This window comes from Atractosteus spatula, chromosome 12, assembly GCF_055471065.1.
Source record: "Atractosteus spatula isolate fAtrSpa1 chromosome 12, fAtrSpa1.hap1, whole genome shotgun sequence".
NCBI lineage: Eukaryota > Metazoa > Chordata > Actinopteri > Semionotiformes > Lepisosteidae > Atractosteus > Atractosteus spatula.
In genome coordinates this window covers 14,361,263-14,382,444 of record NC_142717.1, presented here as the reverse complement: position 1 = coordinate 14,382,444, position 21,182 = coordinate 14,361,263, and positions in this window count along the sequence as shown.

Below are 21,182 nucleotides of genomic sequence, written 5' to 3'. Positions count from 1 at the left end.
AATAACATGATATATATATTGTGTAATTCCATAAATACATTTAATACAAAGAACATACTTTGTTTTAAGCCCAGTAATATCATGTAACCATAAATATTGGGACACATTCACTTTAGGTAAATTATAGAAAGTAAAAGTCAACATTTTTAAAAACGAAGTAATTAATTTACACATTCCAGTATAAATATACTTAATATGGGCATGCATATTAATTAACTTTTGCTGTATCACAAGACATGGGAGACTGTCATAAAATGAATTACTTCTATCTGTGGCTCCTTTTACTGGTTATATAACTTATAGGCAGAATTGAAAAGATCATTTCTTTTTTATTTTCTTTTTTGAAAGCAAAGAACAACTCTGAACAAATACAAACTTTTAAACACTAATTTCTTAACAAGAATAATAGATGAAAGCAGTATCAAAGTAAACGTTGGGAAATCAAGTCCAAAACCATAAAATATGAAAAAAAAGCACACACAAGTGTTCCATCTCCCAAATGTTATTCATTGACGTTGCCCCATAATTCATATTGACTGCATGCTCTTAAAAAACCATCTGTTTGTCTGCCTTTCTCCCTTTCAGACTTTCTATATGTAGCTTAATATGTGGTCTGGCTCATATAAACAGATTCTTTGAATTTGATTTTCCGTATAGTGTCTTTTTTTGTGTTTCATTTTCTCTTTTGTTTGTTATTTATTTTACTATATTACCTCTGACAGCTAACCTTGAGATAGACAAGAGCCTCATTTCTTCAGAGCTGGTGATAAAGTTTACATGTACAGTATGAGTGAACAGCAACATTCTTTTGGAATCCTTTTGCAGTGGCAACAGTTAATGCTTAAGTGATACGATAACTTGACCCAGTTAATATTTTTGACATGCAAAGTAATGAATCACATTCTCAGCAATCTTTAAAGGTTTGAAATGTAGTTGTTATTAAATACAATCCAACAGATGGCAGTACAGTCTAAAAACTGTGAGACAGTATGTTCTTCTTAAGTCACAAATAAATATCACTGTCCTACCTCCTTTGCCTAGTTGAAAAGGACTATTTATGTAATTATTGCTTACATGATCATGTCAATATGCTTTCTGCATGCACTGTTGAAGTACTTTATCTTCAAGCAACAAAAGTTATCTCTACAGGAAAATTCTGTTTGCAGAAAAATAATGGAAATTATACACTAAAGTTCATGGCCTGTGTTTTGTAGTGAAGTGTTTAGAAATGTGACTACACGTTATTATTAGCTGTGGTCAAAGAATCAACAAAGTTTCTAAGATTTTGCACTTTCATGTAAAGTGGTATTTAGGAAAAGAATAAAAATACAGCAAGTGTACTTTGACCAATACAATGTCCTGACATTGACAGCCTTTACTGTAGATACAAACTTACTTTCCATTAGATATGCAGATATATACCTAATTATATACACAGTGGTTTTATATTGCTTTAATTAAACTGCTTCTCACATTTACAGTTCTTTTAATTTAAGAAAAAACAATTTCTATCTTAAAACAATAAGACTCTTCTCAGACAAAATTTTTAGATTAGAATGTATTTGGTTCATTTTGTTAGTACTGAATTTAGAACCAAGGCAATTATTGATGCATTATATGAATATGTTTGTTTTGTTATAAAGATACAATACATAATTTTAGAGTTATTTAAATGACTCCACACAAATAATGGTTTTTAATGAGACTCTTAGTACAGTATCTGGATAGTGCATATTGCTTTGCTAATCTATTATTTTCCTCCTACACAAAGGACAAATGCTTTTCTGATTTTTCAGCATCTGCCTGGGAAACAATATTATTTCTCTCTATTCCTAACAATACATTGTTGTTTATTTATTTTTAAGTAGATATTGTAAGAAATTCCTTACTTATAGTTTAAATATAAGAGTCTAACAAGAGGCAATATATTTTATATATATCATAACAAACACAATAAGTTTTTTGCAGAATGTACACACAAAAAAAATAAAGTTGTTATTTTTTAGTATTTTTACTAACATTGTGTACACAATATGAAAGCAATGTTTGTCTATGTAATGCATTATAAGTAGAATGACCATATGATCATGTTCAACTTGATGCTTTGACAAAGGACAGGATTTTGAAACTGTATTTATAATTACAGACATTAATTTATCAATTTAGTGTCATGCCTTTGCTGAGATGAAAATCAGCTTATGTGCAATTCGTATACTTATTGCTTGTGTGCAATGAACATCTAATACCGATGACTGGACCATTTGAACAGTCAGACAATTAAAAAAAACATGATTTTGGGTTACTGTAGGTTTAAAACTGTATATCATGGGGGGGGGACAAAGAATCATGTGTTCATCCTAATTATAAGACTGTTGTGAAAAAAGAATATCCGTATATATGGAAAGATGGAACAATGCAATAGCTTGAAGCCAAATGGATCTTGCATTTAAACTTGAAACCTTTCAATTAGTCATTCAAAGTCTGCAATTACTGAAAATGAAAGCAACCAAAGTTCTAAAATTTCACATTTCCAGATTTAAAAAGGATGATATAAAAGGGAAATGTTTTTAGTGAAGAAAAAGTATTCCCCAAACCCACTAGGAACTTTATGATACAAATACAACCCAGCCTCATGTTATAAGATACTTTTTAAATTAATGAGGCATGGAAGAAGAGGTAGAACTTGCCTAAGTAATTTATTTTTTTTTTTGACCAGGTGACTAAAGTAATACCTAAAAGATACCTCTAGGGTGTATGAAACTGTATAATATATCTGGATTCTCAGGATGGTTTAAGGAAGGGGACACAGAAAGTGGCTAATTCTCAAAATAAAATATAGGAATCCAATTTAATGTATGCATGTGACTAAAAAAGTGGTTTAAGTGGTTTATACGCAGATAAAGAAGGATATAGATAAGTGAAGATACCTAAAACTGGAGAGAGGTCATTAGTGGGGTACCACAGCAGCACTGCTCTTCCTAATTTACAATCATACAAATATGATATATTCACTGGTATAGCCAGTACAATTCTCATATTTCCAGATAATAACAAAAATAGGAGTTGCAAGTACAGTAGCAGCAGCACAAGCAATAAAAAGATTCAGTAACAATACAGACACCTAGAAATTAAATTTCTTATGGATAAAAGCAAGGTATTTCATACTGGCTTCACAAGTCTACATTTTCAGTAGTTGGTATTGATATAAAAGATTGGATGAATGAGAAAGATCAATCTGTGTTTTTGTGTTCAGTGTTCAGTTTAGGTGTAAAGGAACACAATACCATTTTAAAATCATCAGAAAGAGAGGAACCAGACAAATTCCATGTCTGAAGAGAATGCCATATTCAGACTAAAGCAATTTATTTTTTAGATTGGAACAGAAAAGATTATGCGGGACTTTATCCAGGTTTTCAAAATCATGAAATGAATTGAAAAAATGACAAGGCAAATCAAGGGACTCTTCAAGCTCAATAACAATAAGGTTTAGGATCCCAAATGGGGATTGAATTTATGAAAATTCAAGACAGAAATCAGGAACACATTAAAATAGATTGCAGGAGTATTTAACTAACTACCCAGCCTGGCTGTTGGAGTTGACTTTATGGGATTCTTTAAAGAAACAATTTGATAGACTTCTTGGATCATTAAGCTATTAGCAACAATTGGCAAACTGATCAAGGTAAACCAAGAAGTCTTCTCCAGTTTGAAACCTTTGTAATGTTTGTATATTATTCCAGTTTTTAGAAGCATTTTATGAAGGAACAAGAAGTTATATAACAGAAAAGCTACCAGCAGAAATAAATACGTTCGTGTATGTTGGTATTTGCTACCTGTATCTTTTCTTTTCAAATTATTAAGACTTTTTATTCTTGAAGTAAGTAAAGTAAATGTTTAATGAGCTGATTTTTCATTTAGCTGCCATTATCAATATATGTAGAATGCCCACTAAAAATAATAGACTCAACAAAAAGTAGAAAAGTACTTTACTGTAGCTGGTGCTGTTGTTCCACACTTAACCAAAACTTACTTACACTTGACCTTCCACAGAACTTGCCTATATAATAGAAATGAAAAGAAAAGGATGCAGTGAATAAATTTAGAATATTTATCATTCACTTCATAATATTGTCATAAAGACAGGTTGATGAAATAGCTCATTATAGCCAATGAACTGAAATATGAGTTCTGTCTGCATGTTTTCATCACACAGGATTACCTAAATTAGTTAGATGTTATCTGGTAGTGCAAAATACAAGAATGAAATTAGAGAAGCCACAAAGTTAATTTAATAGTGCTTCCCTTCCAGTGTATAGTAAGGGGGATACAGAATAACGTCTGTCGTTTATATCGTAAATATTTGAGGAAGCAGATTCTCCCCTGGATTACACACCTGATCAAGCACACAAAGTAAGAAATTACAGGATTAATTTAGTTTTACAAACAACTAATTTTATATGTTTGTGGGCTGTGGATGAGTCTCTTTTGCCTCTTTAAAATTCCTGTTGTGTTGCCAACAGATATTGTAAGATATCTCAGCAGAGAAAATAACAACAATGCACAAGGTCTGCTTTATTGAGTGCCATACAACACACGGGCTATTTATTTATTTATGATCTGCTTATTTAGCAAATTCTTAGTGAAACTGAAAAAAAGTAATCAAAAAAATACAGTCGTACTGTACGTTCTTGACATTCCCAACTAGCCCACCACATTAAATAAATTAGCAAACAAAGAAAAGAAAAACTGAATGTTGTCTAGAACTGGCTAATTTAAATCTTTGAATTTCAAAGTGAGGTTCCAATATGAAGAACTGTAGCACAGCAAATTCCACCTGAAGAAAAAAAAAATCCTTCTTGAGGTGAAATCATCAATGTCCTTCAGGTATATTAGGCAAATCCTGTACAGAATGAGGGCAGGATTAGGAATTGCCAACCAACCCGCATTGTTCCTGTTTGGAGGAAAGTTGAATGACTTTTATGCTGACCATTGTAAATCTGAGAAAGAAGGGTAAGAATACAGAATTCTATTTTATCAGTACTCGAAAGTACCTTGGTTTCCTAATCAAGCTGATATTGGTCCATGCTGCTCAATTTAAAATGGGCTTTATAATCTCAGGCAATCTCTGGGGAGCATTAATGCACATCATAAAGCCAAAAGAGCTCATCACTACCACAAAGCAGAGGACCTGGGTGTAATTGCAGGACATAATAAGATGGTAAAGTAGTTGGTATTGTGTGAGATCACACAGGGAACCAGCTGGATTTATTCTTCTCGCTATCAAATACTACTGTGTTGAGAAAATGCTCCTTAATAAGGCTTTTTATGTAATGTTTATGTCTGGAACACAGTGGAAAGAAAAGTTTACCTGCTTTGATGAAATACCTTCCTAAACGAAGGTCTCGTTTTAAACCTTTTGTTTTTAAAGATCTTTTCACATGACAGGGTGTGTCCCAAAGTATAGGAGTGCTAGCAAGTTTAATGTGGTGTGACTATCTTTCTGAACACAAATTATGTTTTAAAAAGTGATGACAATTTTACTATTAATTATTTACATAGATGAATGAATGTGTATGAATGAAAAATACACAGTAGCATCAGCAGCACTGTAATTGTGAAATCAAATTTTATGTTATATAAATATTGCATGTAATTTTATGTAAATTTTATTTAAAAATAGTGTATTCATTTTTAGTGCTTTCAATGCAATAGAAATAGAATAGATAGGATAGAAAACATTTTAGCTAATTTAATACTGTATTTTTAAATGTTAATGCAATTTTTATTGGCACTTAATGCCATATTTCTATATAATGGTGTGAAAATAGAAACTTCATTACAATTAGCCAGTTTATGATGAGGGAGCACAAGGGGTACTAATCATGGTTCTTTGTAATAAGGTTTCAATAAAATGAGAACATATGTATTTTAAATACAAATCTCAGGAAACAGAAGGCTGACAATTATTATTACAGTTTTGATATTTTCTCCATCATGTTGTTCTGTTGCTGATATACAATGTTTTGTGAGAATAAAAATGCCCACAAGAGCCTTAAAGTGATATAACCTGTTAAAATATACTATAAAAGTACAGTACAGCAGAATTAATTTTAGTCTTGAAAAACAACAAATTCCTAAAATGAAACGCCAACCTTTAAGAGCAAAATGCAATTGCATTAAAATTCAATTCATGAATAATTGGTTTCTTAACCTCGCAGCCTAATTTTGTATCACAAACATCTTTGATTAAACCTTGAATTCATTTAATCATTAGCTTTCAAAAGATCAGTGATTTACTTCACATTATCAAATGTCACATTTACATAGAGAACATACTGTATGAACAAATTCAAACTGGTCAATGTGCGATTTAGCTCCTTAAATGATACATTGATTATTTTTTAATTTTTACATTTTATATCCTGTTATCTTCCCTTTCCGTTTAGAAGATGCATATGCAGCAAAGTAATAAATTTTTGTTAGATACATATACAGTATATTTTTTAAAGAATTATATGAAAAACAGTCAAATTCAAACATCAAAAAGAAAGGGAATAAGGGAGTTATTTGCAAAATAGATGGTAGGACAAATTACGGACTGCCAATGACATCAGAATTACCTTGCAATATAAATTGACCTGGATAGACCTATATGCATGCTTTCTGTAGTATAGGAAAATAAATATTATTCTGAATCCAGGTAATTTAGAATATAAAGTGCAACATTGATCACTTGATAAGCTGCACATTCCACAGATTCTGGTAGAAGAGATATCACCAATTGGTGGAGTTATCTGTCTCTCATTGACAACATTGAAACATTGAACGACAACCTTGAAATCCTGCAGGTACTGTGCGAGACACAGGAGTCTGTTTTCTGGCAAACTGAGGGTGACTTGTATGTCTAATCTTATCTATACGCTGGCAAGTAGGATGCTGCTTGTGAAATCGCTCTCACAGTGCTAACAGAGTCTCACATCTTAGCTTGCAATCTGAACATCTGTGATAGCAGAGACAGTCATTTAAACAGGTCACAGGATCTTGCCATGAAACGTAGCCTATGGGAAGGTATCAGACTGGACTTTAGACAATACCACAATATGCGACCTAGGCCTGTGGCTTTTGTGTAATATGTAATAACATTTTGATAAAGAAAGATCCAAAATCAGACTAACTTGACTAAATAAAAATGTGTTATTACTGTATGTAGATACAGTAGATCTTTTGCTCAGTTGAACATATGTTTAATAGATTAAGTCTGTTCTTACGACAGAAAAAAGGACAAGAATAAAATCTAAATCATTAACAAAAATTAGCTTGATCTGAAAAATTATTACCCAGTTCTTATTATTTTTCTACATTTTAGTTTTGGATATTGTAATTTAATTAATCAATATAATCTTCTTAAACACATTCTGAATTTAATCTCTGTGCAGAAATTTAATTAAATGTTTTTTTTGTAATTGCAATTGAGTGCAGTTCTCTTCTCTTTGATAAAAATATTGGAACATAATTTACTAGGATAATATGAAGTGCTAGTAAGCCAGTGACTGCTTCCTCCAACAGGAATTTTAACTTAAGGTTTACAGCACTTTAATAGTGCTGTGAACCACAGTGAGCGCATTTATTTTGCTACTGAGTTTGGGCTTTAGGCATTTAATACCTGTTACCACAGTTACTGTAGGTGGTTTGCAAGGACATACAATCCTAATTGCTTTTTTCAGAAACTCTTCTGTGCTGAAAAATCCATTACTGAACTGCCGTGTTATCATGAAGGATACAGAAAAATACACTGCAAGTCAAAATTATGTGTTCACTTGGAAAACCGTTTTGAAATACAATAAAGAAGAGAATTATCAACATGAATCATTGTTTTATGTGAAATTGACCTTTTCAAGAGTAAATGCAACAACAGAATGCATTTTGATATCATTACACTGCAATCATATGCAGGGATTTATCTAATAGATTTAAGAGTCTTTTACCTTTGGTTTTGGTGTATTCTGTCATCATAATCAGGCAAATTATATTCATGCTGTTTACAGTTAAATTTTTTTCTAAACTGTTCAGGGTATAGGCCAGGGAGCTGGAGAAATCCTTACACCAGTCTTAAAACTATATAGAACTATAGTTTTTCTCATCCATGCAAGTCATTTTGCTTTAATCTGTTTCAGATCATTATCATACTTTAAAATGTACTCTTCACCCACAGGGCACTGCATGTGAATAGTAAATGAAATGTAATCATGCATTCACTAAATGTCTATATACTGTAAATTCCTAGGCTTCAGGGAGTATCCTCGTCTGACATGCTAAGAAAATGAATCTTAAAACTGAATCTGTTTAGTGTTGAACAGAGAAAAGACTACAAGTGGAAGCTATTGGATGTTGAAGCTGATATCCTGGCTTAATTTAAGAATGGCTTTAAGATATAAAATGAGATCTTTTGATCAATTAATTTTTAGAAACCAAGCAAGCTAGGGCAAATAATCACCCCATGTTTGTAATGCTTCTTATGATCATTTGTTTGTCCAGTTAACAAATCTTCAATTAGTTCAGGTGGGTAGCTGCGTCAGCATGCGTAGGCTGCAAAGGAATAAGTAATAGATTTATTCCATTCTGAAAAGAGAAGAAAGAAAACACAACGTTTTTCTGCTGTGGAGCCTTCTTCGGAAGCCTTCGCCCGAAGAAGGCTCCACAGCCGAAACGTTGTGTTTACTTTCTTCTCTTTTCAGCATGGAATAAACCTATTACTTGTTCCTAAATCTTCAATTTACCACTTCCCAAGTTTAACTGTAGGCCCTACACAATATTATGACACACTCTACCCTGTTTTTATCTCCTGCGTTTGGTACCAAAATTCAGGCATCATTTCATTTATCTACGACACTTCTCCAAATCTCTTTTGATATTATTTTTGGTTTAGTGCTTCTTGTAGACATTGAACTGAAATCAGCAGCAACATGTTGGAGAATAGATGATTAGTCTTAGACATTTGAATTGTTTAGTTGTTTCCCTTTACTGCCATGACCATTTTTGTTTGCTTGCAATTACGCAGTTTATCTCAGAGAATACTCAACCATGGGAAAAGTAATTATGGATATGCAATAACGTTTTTCTACTTCCATGAAGTCATGGGACCTGCCTCTTTTGTTTTGTGCTTTACAGTAAAACAGATTGTAGGTAACATGACAGAAGAATGATAAAGTGTAGGAAAAACAGCATGCATATATTTTAAGTCATAATTAGGGCAGAGCTGGCACTACTAATTTTGTGACAAAATGTCCAAGGTATGCTCAAGAGGCATTGTTAATTTGGGAGAGTTTTGATAAGAAAAACTTTCCTTTGTGTATTATGAGTAGTTAATGCATAATAGAAGTCATAATAGTAGTCATAATAGAAATAGTTTAGAGATACATGTAATTCTAAATTGATAATTGTAAACTGTAAAAAATAAATGCCCCAAAAATAAAAGAGTAAATAGAAATATCATGATGTGTTTTATAATTGCTAAGTAAATGCTGTGCTTGGAGTTAAAATCATATAGTTATGAAGATTTTAAAGGCCTTATGGGCTTTATGTGGCTTACACCTTTCAAGGTCTAGCTCACATTTAGTCTAAATAAGAGATGTTTGAAATATGTTGTAATGTAAATGTAAGAATGGATTCATTGGTTAGACCATGATAAAAGAAAATGAAAACACATTTTTGTTAGGAATACAGCAAAGAACATAATTGTCTGATTTATATTATGAGAAAATACAGCAAAGCTAGGTAAATACATGGTCCAACTACCATAAACCACAGGAATATTGCAAAATTACCTAATACAAGTACAGTGTAACATTGTGCAAGGGTATGAGCAGTAGTAAAGTTTATTGTTTTGCCTTTGCCTTTGAGTTATGTTTGTACTACTTGTATGTGTGTACAAATTTCAAGCTTTGTTGTTTCTACAGGGAGCCCTTTTGTTGTTTGGCCAATGTCTCTACTGCGATTCCAAAAACATGGAAATATATTACATAAATTAGGTTCACGGTTCATAAATTGGACTATGTGGACCAGAACTAGCAGTCAGTGCTTGGTTCAAAGAAGGCATGTTTAAGGTCATTCCTATGCAATCACATTACTCTGGTAATTTGAAATCATGCAGTTGCCTTATTGTTCAGTTTTTTTTTTCTCTGCCATCCGATCTTGGTTTATAGCAACATTTTTTTCCCTACAATTCAAATGAAATAATGTGCAAACAGTGGGTTTGACTGGGTATACCTTAAGGTATACCTTGCATTCAGCTGTAGATGACTGCTCACTTCCAATAGGCAATAACTTGTACATCTTTGTAAATATATTCCATCAAAAGTTGTCTGAAGTAATTCTAAGAAGACTACTGCTACAAATACTGTACTTACTTACTGAGGTGGCGTCTCGAGCTGAGGCTGGTCCATTGCCTTGCCCACTAGCCTCCTCCATCACATCTTATCAATCTACATCAGTTTCTGCCTTGTCGGCATCTTCTTTCACTAAGTCAAGCCATCTTGTTCTAAGTCTTCCTCGTGGCCTCTTTCCCTCAATATTCTCTTCTACTACTTCTTTTATGAGGTCTTGATCTCTTATTATATGGCCATACCACCGTAGTCTTCTTCCTTTGACAGTAGCAACAATATCAGGGTCCTTATAAAGGTCTCCATTCTCCATTTTCTTTCTGGTCCAAATATCTGTCTTAAGACACTATTTTCCTACTGCTACTAATGGCAATAATAATTCCTTACACTTGTATAGCACTTTGTACAAGAAAGAATCTACTTCATTCACTAAGCAAGGTCCACCAACACCCTTTATAGCAGTACCCTGATTTTTCTTGGAGGTCTCTCATTCTAGTACTGACCAGGCCCAGTCATGCGTAAATTCTAGGATCTGATTTTCCTCCCATAGTCCAAAGACATAATGGTACGTTAATTGGCTTCTAGGAAAATTCGGCCCTATATGTGTGTCTGTGGTTTGTGCTGCAATGTACAGGTTTCCAATCCAGGGTGTATAGTCAGGGTGATACAATCTGGCTCTCCTGTGACCCTGAATTGAAGCAAATGGTTAGGAATGGATTGATGGATAACATACTAAAACAGAACATGCAGCACAAATGCTAATAATATAAAATGTTTGTATATATTGTGCATTATTACAATTGAATATAAAATAAATAAAACTAAAATAAACATAAAATAAACTACTTTTATGCTATAGTCATATTCTTTTTTTAAAATAATTTTAATTTAGCCATTGTAATCATTGTTTCAAAAGACCTTACTTTCTATCTTTTTTATCTATCTACTTGCTTTAGCAGCAAGAAGATAGAGTCATACTGGGATGAGCTCTAAAGCAATCAAAAGAAAGAACAGGTCAAGCTTGTTATAAATTATTCAGCTGCCCATAGCTCCATACATGATGTCAGTCCCAGTACATCAGTTACAGTAGGTACAGTATAGACATGCTTTGTAAGGTGACACACCCAGGTGGCTTACCATAAATTCAGGTTAAGAGCATATGCTGTAAAAGAACAAGTTGCTTATCATCTGGTAACAGCTACTGAGTCACTCTAAGCAATAAAAAGACTCTGGAATGCATATAACATTCATTGTATTTTATTGTCTGTGAATACTCTTGCACGCTGTGACATGCTACATATTTTTCTCAAATTTTACCAGCATGATAAAATTTATGTGGACTATGTTTTGTTGAATGTTGCTATTGCTCTTTGATAAATTTTTATGTACCTATCAATCCATTGAACTATGTAAATTCATATCAAAACATGCTAAATATTACTTCAATTTGGTACAATGAGAGAAAAACCCTGGGATATGTCCAAAACAACCATAATGGCGCAGGATGGATAAACTCAAAAGGAAACACATTACTGAGGGGGAGCCTTACTGATTCTTTGACCTTGTTTCACCTCTTAAAGTTCTATTAGATACTTTTGCTGTATACAAGGATGTTTCAATGAAAATGGGAACAAGACTCTTTTCCAATTGACAATTAGCTACCTTGGCAGGTTTGAATCAGTAAATTGCTGTTATTCTAATTCCTGCTTTATCTATGGTACCATCAAGTACCAGTTTATATGTGTCTGACTTCGTATATTACAAGTTTAAAAATTTCCACATTTGTCATAGCTAAGCTCAATTTTTAAAACTCTACCTGCAATTTAAACAATATTGTCACGGGTTCTCGTAATTAAAGACAAGCATCTACCAATTACGGAAGGCGTAGACATCATATCTGATTATCCAATCAGCTTTCTTAATCACTACCACACCTCACAGCTGCAGACTACTTAAGAACCAATCACATCTATCTCAGTGCTCAGTATTGGGTTCCCCTGTTGAGTCTTTTGCCTATGGCTTTGAACCACTTCCTTGATCATCTCTACTCCTTTGACCTTGACCTTGATTCTGGATATCACTTCTCGGATAAGTACTCCCGGCTTCCACGATTCTTGCTTTCTGAACTCTCATCCACTTCTGCATAGGGTCCTTATTTTACCTTTACTAGCTTATGCCACCTTAACATATCTTGGCTTTCCTGACCCTCAGTCCTGTAGGGATAAAGGGTGAATACCCAAATTGGGGTGAAGTAATTAGTGGAATACCACAGGCATCTGTACTAGGACCAGTACAGTTCTTAATGTCTAACAGTGATCTAGATTTTGGAATTGCAAGTAAAGTAGTTAATTCTGTAGATGATATCAATTTGGAAGGATTAGCAAACATTGCAGATGCAAGGAAAAAAAATAGTCTTTTATATGTAAACTATAAATACAAAAAGGAACATTGAGCTAGAAGAGGTTACTTATAAAAAAGATGTTCCAGCTCTTCCAGAGAAAAGCAACTTAAGGGAATGGTCTACACTGACAGGCCTAAGGAGCTGAAACTTTTTAGTCTTGAACAGAGAAGGCTGTGAGGGGAATTTTGCGCATTTCAATTCCACAAAGGGTTTGAGAAAATCAACCCAGTGGACTTCTTCAGAATTAAGTAAGATAGGAACCAGAAGGCACAAGTGGAAGCAATAAAGATAAAACCAATAACAGCTGGCCTGTGGGTGCGCTGGCAGTTCTGGGGAGCCCTAACTAATGTGTGCAGTGAGGAGGGTCCTAACACATTCAAAAATTCTAGAACAGGGCCTGCAAGCCATTACTGCTGTGGCAATTTAACAAAAATATTGACTTCTATGAGTATTGTTATTGCTTATTGGAAATTAGTTACCTATTGCTGACAAATCAAGCATGTCAGCCTTTCATCATTTCTACAAAAATTATATATTTCTCCACTTCTCAAATGTATTTTCCGTCAGTAAAATAATTACAATGACCTTATTACTGTGGGCTTTAGAATGATCTTACTGGGCATTATCAATAAAGATGGAGAGGTTTTAAAAATAAATTTGTCTTAATTAATCATATAGACTATATTTTTTTTCAAAAACATTTTCATTCATTTAGAGATTTGGGGTTTTCATACCTTTCCCCAGATCTCCCTTATTCTCAACTCTCTCAGACCTGAGGAAACTCAGTGCCTGAAAGGTTGTGTTTCTTTTTTATTTTGCAGCACAGAATTCACTTTTACTTATTTTATAATAGGTTTAAGCCGATCGTTATGACTGTATGCAAATTGCATTGTGACTCATAGGATTATTACTGTGTGATAACAGGCAAGTGGCAGAGAGAAGAGAATGCTATCTTTTTTTTCCTTTCTCTTTTGTTTTCTGCCTCTCCCTCTGTTCCGGGTCTGGCCTACACCCCATGTGTCACCCCTGACTACATGGTCATCATTAGAACTTGTTCTTTTGAAATCCCCAGTCTAATGAATTGAGAGGTACTGTATAATGCTCTATGATATTAGGTGACATAGTTGGAATAACCTTTCCTCTTTTATTATTTAAAGCTATAGTGTAATAGTTTCTTGACATTCTACTGTACCTACAACAACCACAAGTATCAAAATCAGACTTGCTCCAGCTCATTAATAGATTTAGCAATATTTCAATATTTAAATATTTGATATCTCTATAATATCTCTTGACAAAATAATAAATAACTTTTTATTGCATAATGTATTACGTAATTTATAACATAATATAACTTCACTACAAAGGAGAGAATCCAAGGAAGACTTTCAGCACTAAAGTTACTCTGTTGCTTTCTGTCTTTTCAATTAAACTACCTTTTCAGATAACCAGGACTTCACATTTGCCAAGAACATCTGTGTGAATCTTTGCAGTGCATAGTACCAATACATTTAGTTAAGAGCTACTTTAAACGCAAAAATCAATATTCAATCTGCTTCTCCGTTCCCCTCCGCTTCAGTGGAGACATTCTTGGAAACTAAAACTGTTAAAAATACTACATCTGAAATATACAAATTAATTACCAGTCCACTTGAAGAGATTTATGATAGTTGGAAAGTCTGACTCAACACATTTACTACTTTATGCCAGAGTAAAAAATCACACAATACAAAAAGGTTTTAAAAGTACACTACACAGGGCACAGCTTATTTGCCATGCAGATGTCAGAAACTGACTTTTGCTAGCAATGCTCAGAAAATACTGCTACAGTTATATTCCTGCATTTTGATACTACCCACCAGTTCTACAATTTTGGATCCAAATCCCATGAACACGATCCAAGATGCTGGGCTGTACCATTCTATTCTCCCTATCCTTATGTTTAATTGGAGACATCACATCCATCATCCAAACCTATGGGAAACCAGCAGTATTGCTGTTATTCCTCAAAAAGTAAAGAAAGTAATATTTTTAATGGAAGCACAGAAATACAGCAACATATAATCAATGACTTACTGTAGTTTACCTTACACCATTTGTCACATGAAAGACTTACTGGCTCTTTAAAAAAGAAAAAAATCAATGCATTTAGAATCCCCCTTTCACTTAAACACCTTTTGAGTGAAGATCTTATTTCCCATGCTACAGTTATATTTCACTACCTTTTTGTGTTATGCTTTTAAAATAAAAAAAAATTACACCCCAGTCAAACTTGATCTACGACATCATCATGGAGGAAAACTACATTCGGATAGAATTAGAGGGAGACTGTTAAGGTCATATCGCTAGTGTGCTTGGGTGCTTGTTTCAGGTGTGGTCTAGGCAGGCTCAGTCAAAGTATTGAATCCCATCCAATGGATCTGACCAATCCAGACAAATAGACTTTGATGTAGCAAACCTGATTCATCAGCTGCATGTTTTACTTCCCTACTTTAGGAGATAAACATGGATTTCTTTTATGCCGGATTTAATGTGATGACATCAAAGTGAGACATACAGTATGCCGCAAAGGAACAAGTAATAGGTTTATTCAATGCTGAAAAAAAAGGAGAAAGAAAACACAACGTTTCGGCTGTGAAGCCTTCTTCAGGTGCGAGCATACAGTATGCCTACCATGTTGTATTTTGTACACTGAATGAATGCATCTATTGATGCTCCTAGACACATCTGTAATGTTCCTGGGTTCATGTTGTCTTTCAACAACATACACCCTCCCCCAGGTAACCCAACTGAGGCTGACCGGACCTCAGCTTGTGTCTAGATGGCATGAATCCTATCCCCATGGATCTCCTCTCTCAAGCCAGAGCCATCTTGAAGCTCTTTCTGCAGCTTCAGTTGTTCTGCAGATGGCTCATCTCCTCCTCTCCCCCACAATGCTCAGTGCACTAAGAGTCCTAAACTGTAATTGAGCTGCAAAACCTCTGCATTCGAACCTCGACCAGTGTGCATCTTGCTTTCCAGCCCCCGCTGCGACAGTCACTGACAAGTCCCTCGTACTTGGTGTGTTTTCTTTTAAAGGCCTCCTCCAAATGATCTTCCCTAAGGAACAGTGAGCACCATAAGATGACTAAGACATCTCAGAGACAAGCACAGTTAATCCAACTGAGTTAAATATTTAGGAAAATCCTGTTTCAGCAATTACTTATGACAGCATTGACTCTGCAACATTTGGCTAAGCACTGTTCCATCAGCGAACAGATCTATTCTAGTGAGACTCACTGTACCAATTTATTCAGCTTTGAAAACACAGTGGATACTGTAAGACCTGATGTGACATGAGTTCATTCCTGACCTGGATATTTCAGGATATTTCGGGATAACTAAGAAAGGCAAGGTTAGATAACTTATAGAAATATCAGTTGTGCCATGCGTGGAAATATTTTGTATAGATCTAACGCATATGCAATGATCATTTCTACACACCTATTCATGTTAATAACAGAGTGTGACTGGAGTTGTACTCAAACTGTAAAATGTACTGAAAAACCTCTTAGATTCAGAGCACCATGAGAAATATGTCTTGTGTGTATTCTCTGGAAGATGGCTTTTTTGTGACAAATTCAAATTCATTTAAAAACTTAGCTGAACCTTGCTATGACTTTGTGCATCCTTTACAGCATGCTGGCTTGGTTTCAAAGATCTTGAATTGTGGGAAACAATTTAGATTAGTATGCCTTGTGTAATTTTCAAGTTCTTTTTTTTGCAGTAGTTCCTCCCACCTTCCAATGATATCCTGGTTAAGTTAATCTCAATCCTTTAAGGTCTCTATATGCTTGGATTCCCTATGATAGACTAGTATTTTGATCAGGGTGTAGTCTCTCTGTGCTCTCTGAATGTGAAACTGAAAGGCATTCTGGTCATGGATTGAAGAAAACACAGTTTACCTAGTGGATAAACCACTAAATGTAAGCTTTTGAATTTGCTAATTGAACTGCCAATGCCTCGCAGTCAATGAAAAATTATCTGTCTGGTCATTACAAAAACAAAGTCAAAGGAAGTTCACAGCTGTATAGGCACTGGTTTCTTTCTAAAACAAAAAATGACCATTCTCAGATCAATATGTGATATGGTTTATAAATAATGATATTGGTTAAAATACTGATTAATTCTATATTAATGCTTCTCAGTATATAATACTTTATTAATTGAAAGATAAGGAACATTATATTAGTAAATTTGATGTGTGTAAGGCTGGTCCACAGTAGAGTAATAAGGGAATGGGCCCTTTGTGTTACAACAGCTGGGGAATTTAGGAGGATCCTATGCAGAGTAGTATGCCAAATCCAAGAATCGAAATCCAAAAGCCAAATAATCCACAGGGGTGCCCTAACCGAAATTGCTAAACCAAAGTCATAACCCAAAAGTCCAAAAGAAGCAATACCAAAGACAACAGCCAGAAGTGAAATCCAAAAACGAGGTCAGGGAGAAAAGCAATCATAAACCAAAACACAAATAAGTAGCGCCAAGTACCAGGAGAAAAAACTACCAGAATACTGAGCAGTGAAAGAATGAAGAGAGCTTCCTGAATTACTGAAGTACCAGGGGTACCAAGTTCCGTCTTGGTGATGAGACGGAAAAGGTGAATGGTTAAGTGTTCTGGAGAGGTCTACGCTTTATTAAAGGGATAGTGCGTTACGTAATGCTATGCGGGTTCCAAGGTCACAATAATCCACGACAGTGAATGAGGAGAATCCAAGTCCAGGGTCTAAAGACGAGCGGGAGTCCAAAGCTAGAAGCAGAAGTCGAGAATCAAGGTTCAGGAAAACAATCCAATAGTCAGTCGATAAACAGGCCAAAATCCAAAAACCAGCTTAGGAGTCCAGGAGGAAAACAAAAGAACAGGGGCTGAGAACATCAATCCAGGAAGCAACAAGCAGATAAAACTCAGGAACAACGATGAGGCAAATGATGAACAGTGAAGTGAACAGGAGTAGGAGACAAAAGCAGGAACAAGGAGAGAATGTACTGTACCAAAGGCTAGATCTAGAGCTCAGAGTAATAGCACCAATACTGAACACTGTTTCAACAATGATCAGGGTTTAAATAGGCTTGAGGAGGGGAGGCATGGTGAGCTAGGGACACTAGGGGAGCAGGGATTGGCTACTGATGTCTGCTTGGTCTGTGCCTCTGCTGCGCAGTTAGAGCAGGCACTAGAGGGTGGGGTGCCCTCTGGTGACAAGGTGGTGGAATCATAACAGTGTAATTTTTGTGTACAATCCTTTCGTACAACTTCTTTACTAATTCTCCTTTTAGTCTCTGGTGACAGGGCAGTATCAGTTAAGGCTACATTCACTCCCACAAGACATTGCCTTAATAGATGTCACATCCTGTTTTAGACACATTATTAAAAAAATAAACTGTTCATTGATGAAGAAAAAAATACATCTTCCCAAATAAAATAATGAATACATAAATTAGATATTATTTTAATTCATTAAAGTATGTATAACAATATTTTACTCACAACCTTAATGCTCAAACTGAAGATGTTACACTAAATGTGAACTATTTCAGAAAAAAACTGAAATGATGATTGCTTAAGTATTCAGACCCATGATCTCAATATTTGGAAGCACTTTTGACAGCAATTACAGCCACAAGTCTTTTGGGTCTCTACCAACTTTGCACATGTGCTTGCTGCAAATTACCATACTTCTTGGCAGATTTGCTCAGGCTCTCTCTAGTTGTTTGTAGTTCACTAACAGTAGTTTTCAATTCTTTCCATGCATTCTCAATAGTATTCAAGTCTGGACGTAAACTAGGCTACTCAAGGAGATTCGGGTTCTTATTCTTAAGCCACTGTACTGTAGCTTTCATTTGGATCCTGCTGAAATGTGAATTTTTGTTCCAGTTTTATGTCTGAAGAGGGTTTTCCTTTATGATTTGCCAGTACTTTGTTCTATATTCCCATCACTCTTGACAAGCTTCCCAGTCCTACTGACGAAAAGCAGAACTACCACATAATGCTGCCTTCACCATACATGACAGTAGTGATGGTGTTGAGTGAGTGATGCACTACATTGGGTTTGACACCAAAATTCAGATTTTTTCTTATCTGACCAAAAACCCTTTTGTCACATGTTTGCAGGATCACTTAAAGGCTTTTTTGCAAACTCAATCTGGAATCTGAGAGCTTTTCCAACACTGTCAAACAGGCCAGCTTGGTGGAATGAGTGAGATGGTATTAACTCATTAATTTTGCACGCCTAAATTAATATAGGTTAGCAATTATGACTTTTCCATTTTTCCTTTATGCATAATCTAAATTCTGTTTTTTTCTTTGAATGTGTGGAGCAGTTATTAATTAACTATTAACAATTATTACTACAAAACATCAGGACTGCAAGTTTTAAAACAACAAAATGTGGCTATATATGAAGTGTACAGAGGTAACAAAGTCAGAGTTTAATTCACAACAAGGTATCATTTAACAAAGCTTTGGACTTTGCCTTGATCCGATTGCTCTCTATGGTAGGCTCTGGCTCCCCCACAACCTTGAATTGGAAGAAGCAGTTAGAAAACGAGTAGATGGCATTAATGAGAGGAAACAGAGGTAAAATTAACATTTTTTTAAACACTAAACTGATATTGTACATTGTTATATACATTTTCTATATATTTATAACCTCAGGAATTATAAAAAAAAATATGTTTTGGACTTTAGTCCCAAGTAGGGAATCATGTTTTATTGGTTGGGCCTCTGAAAGAATAAAAAACAATGTCAGGTATTCTACAGTTTTTGGAAGATGATGGTACCAGGCACTTATAAGAAATTATTTTGAGGAGGAGATTGCCCATGCTGAAATCAGCATGCCATATGCTAAGTACTCATACTATATGCTAAGTACTTTATTTCATTTTCCTGTCAGCTCTATGAGAGATCCCAATGCAACTGTTTTACACCTCCCTTAAAGCACCTCAATATTTTTTGTTGAATTCCTAATGTTATGTTGTCATTTTATGTTTTCTGGCACATAATGCCTTTAGGCTTCATGCATTCTGCTTCTCTCCATTTTCCTTCTGTTGCCTATTTTGATGTTCTTTGTTTCTTCATTTCACCTCAGACAATTTGTCATGTTAGACTTGCAGTAAGTGGCTTTCCAGATAAGTAGGAAACACTCTGCTTTGGACTGGAAATTTCAAATTGATGCCTCAGTTTGGTCACGGGGGATATCTTAAACTGAAATCCTGACTATTTGGTCATTACAGATCCCATGGCCCATGTTTGTGTGAATAGGGGTGTTAATCCAGTATCCTGGCTGAAGTTGCTCTGAGCTAGTACAATGTGGTCTTTCTAAACCTTCCCCTTAATTCAATTCAAGATGTTATTTTTCTCTGTTCTACTCAATCTGCTGTTTAGTAGAGATGCTGGGGCACATACTGTATAGGCTGATGTTTATCAATCATGGTTGGTGTTGCACTGCAGTGTATTTTTATGAAACGTATAAAACCTGAACTTCCTAAACTTTATTAACATACTTTTTCAGGGATATTGCAATGTTCATGGAGATAATTTGTCAAATTCAGCATCACTGTCATTAACAGCTGCTGATGTCAAGCTTCAGCAGAAAAGATGAGATATATTTGTATTTAAGAGTCCTTACTAGCCTCTGATTGCAAAACCAGCCATTAGTACTAGACAGAAAAACATTAAGCTAAGCCTCAATGGCTGGTATAAAGTCTTAAATCTTGCATCATTTAGTAAGATATATGGCATGGCAAACTGAAAGAGACTACTTATGAAACATTTTCTGAACTGTTTTTCCACAAGTCAAGAGAAATGAATAAGGCTGGCAAAGTAATTACTCTTCAATGATATTGCCTTATTTAAAAATAATAACAGGAGTAAATGTTGCTTAAAGGTAATGAACAGAAAAAGCATTTTATGGTGATAAAGCCTGCCATTAGCAATTATGACTTCTGATTTTTCAATTTTTTCCCTTGTTTTCTTGTTTTAAAATACTGTTGATACCTGTTTAGGACACCTGCGGATCTTAATTGTGGTGACCGTAGAAAATGAATGCAATAGAGACCACAAAACTTTAACCTGAACACAGTTACACACAGCAGTTGTAATAAGATGACTTCAATATTAAACTTAACTCAAATATAACTAAAAAATGAGTAAGGGAAACATTTAGCATATTTATAAATGACGAAGGCTCCACGGCTGAAACGTTGTGTTTTCTTTCTCCTCTTTTCAGCATGGAATTAATCTATTACTTGTTCCTTTGCAGCCTATGCATGCTAATGCAGCTACCCACCTAAAGTTCAGTAATATCAATTAATGATTATTGCTTGGTGAAGGTTCTGGGTACCAAGCCAGGGCCTTTCCTCTTTCT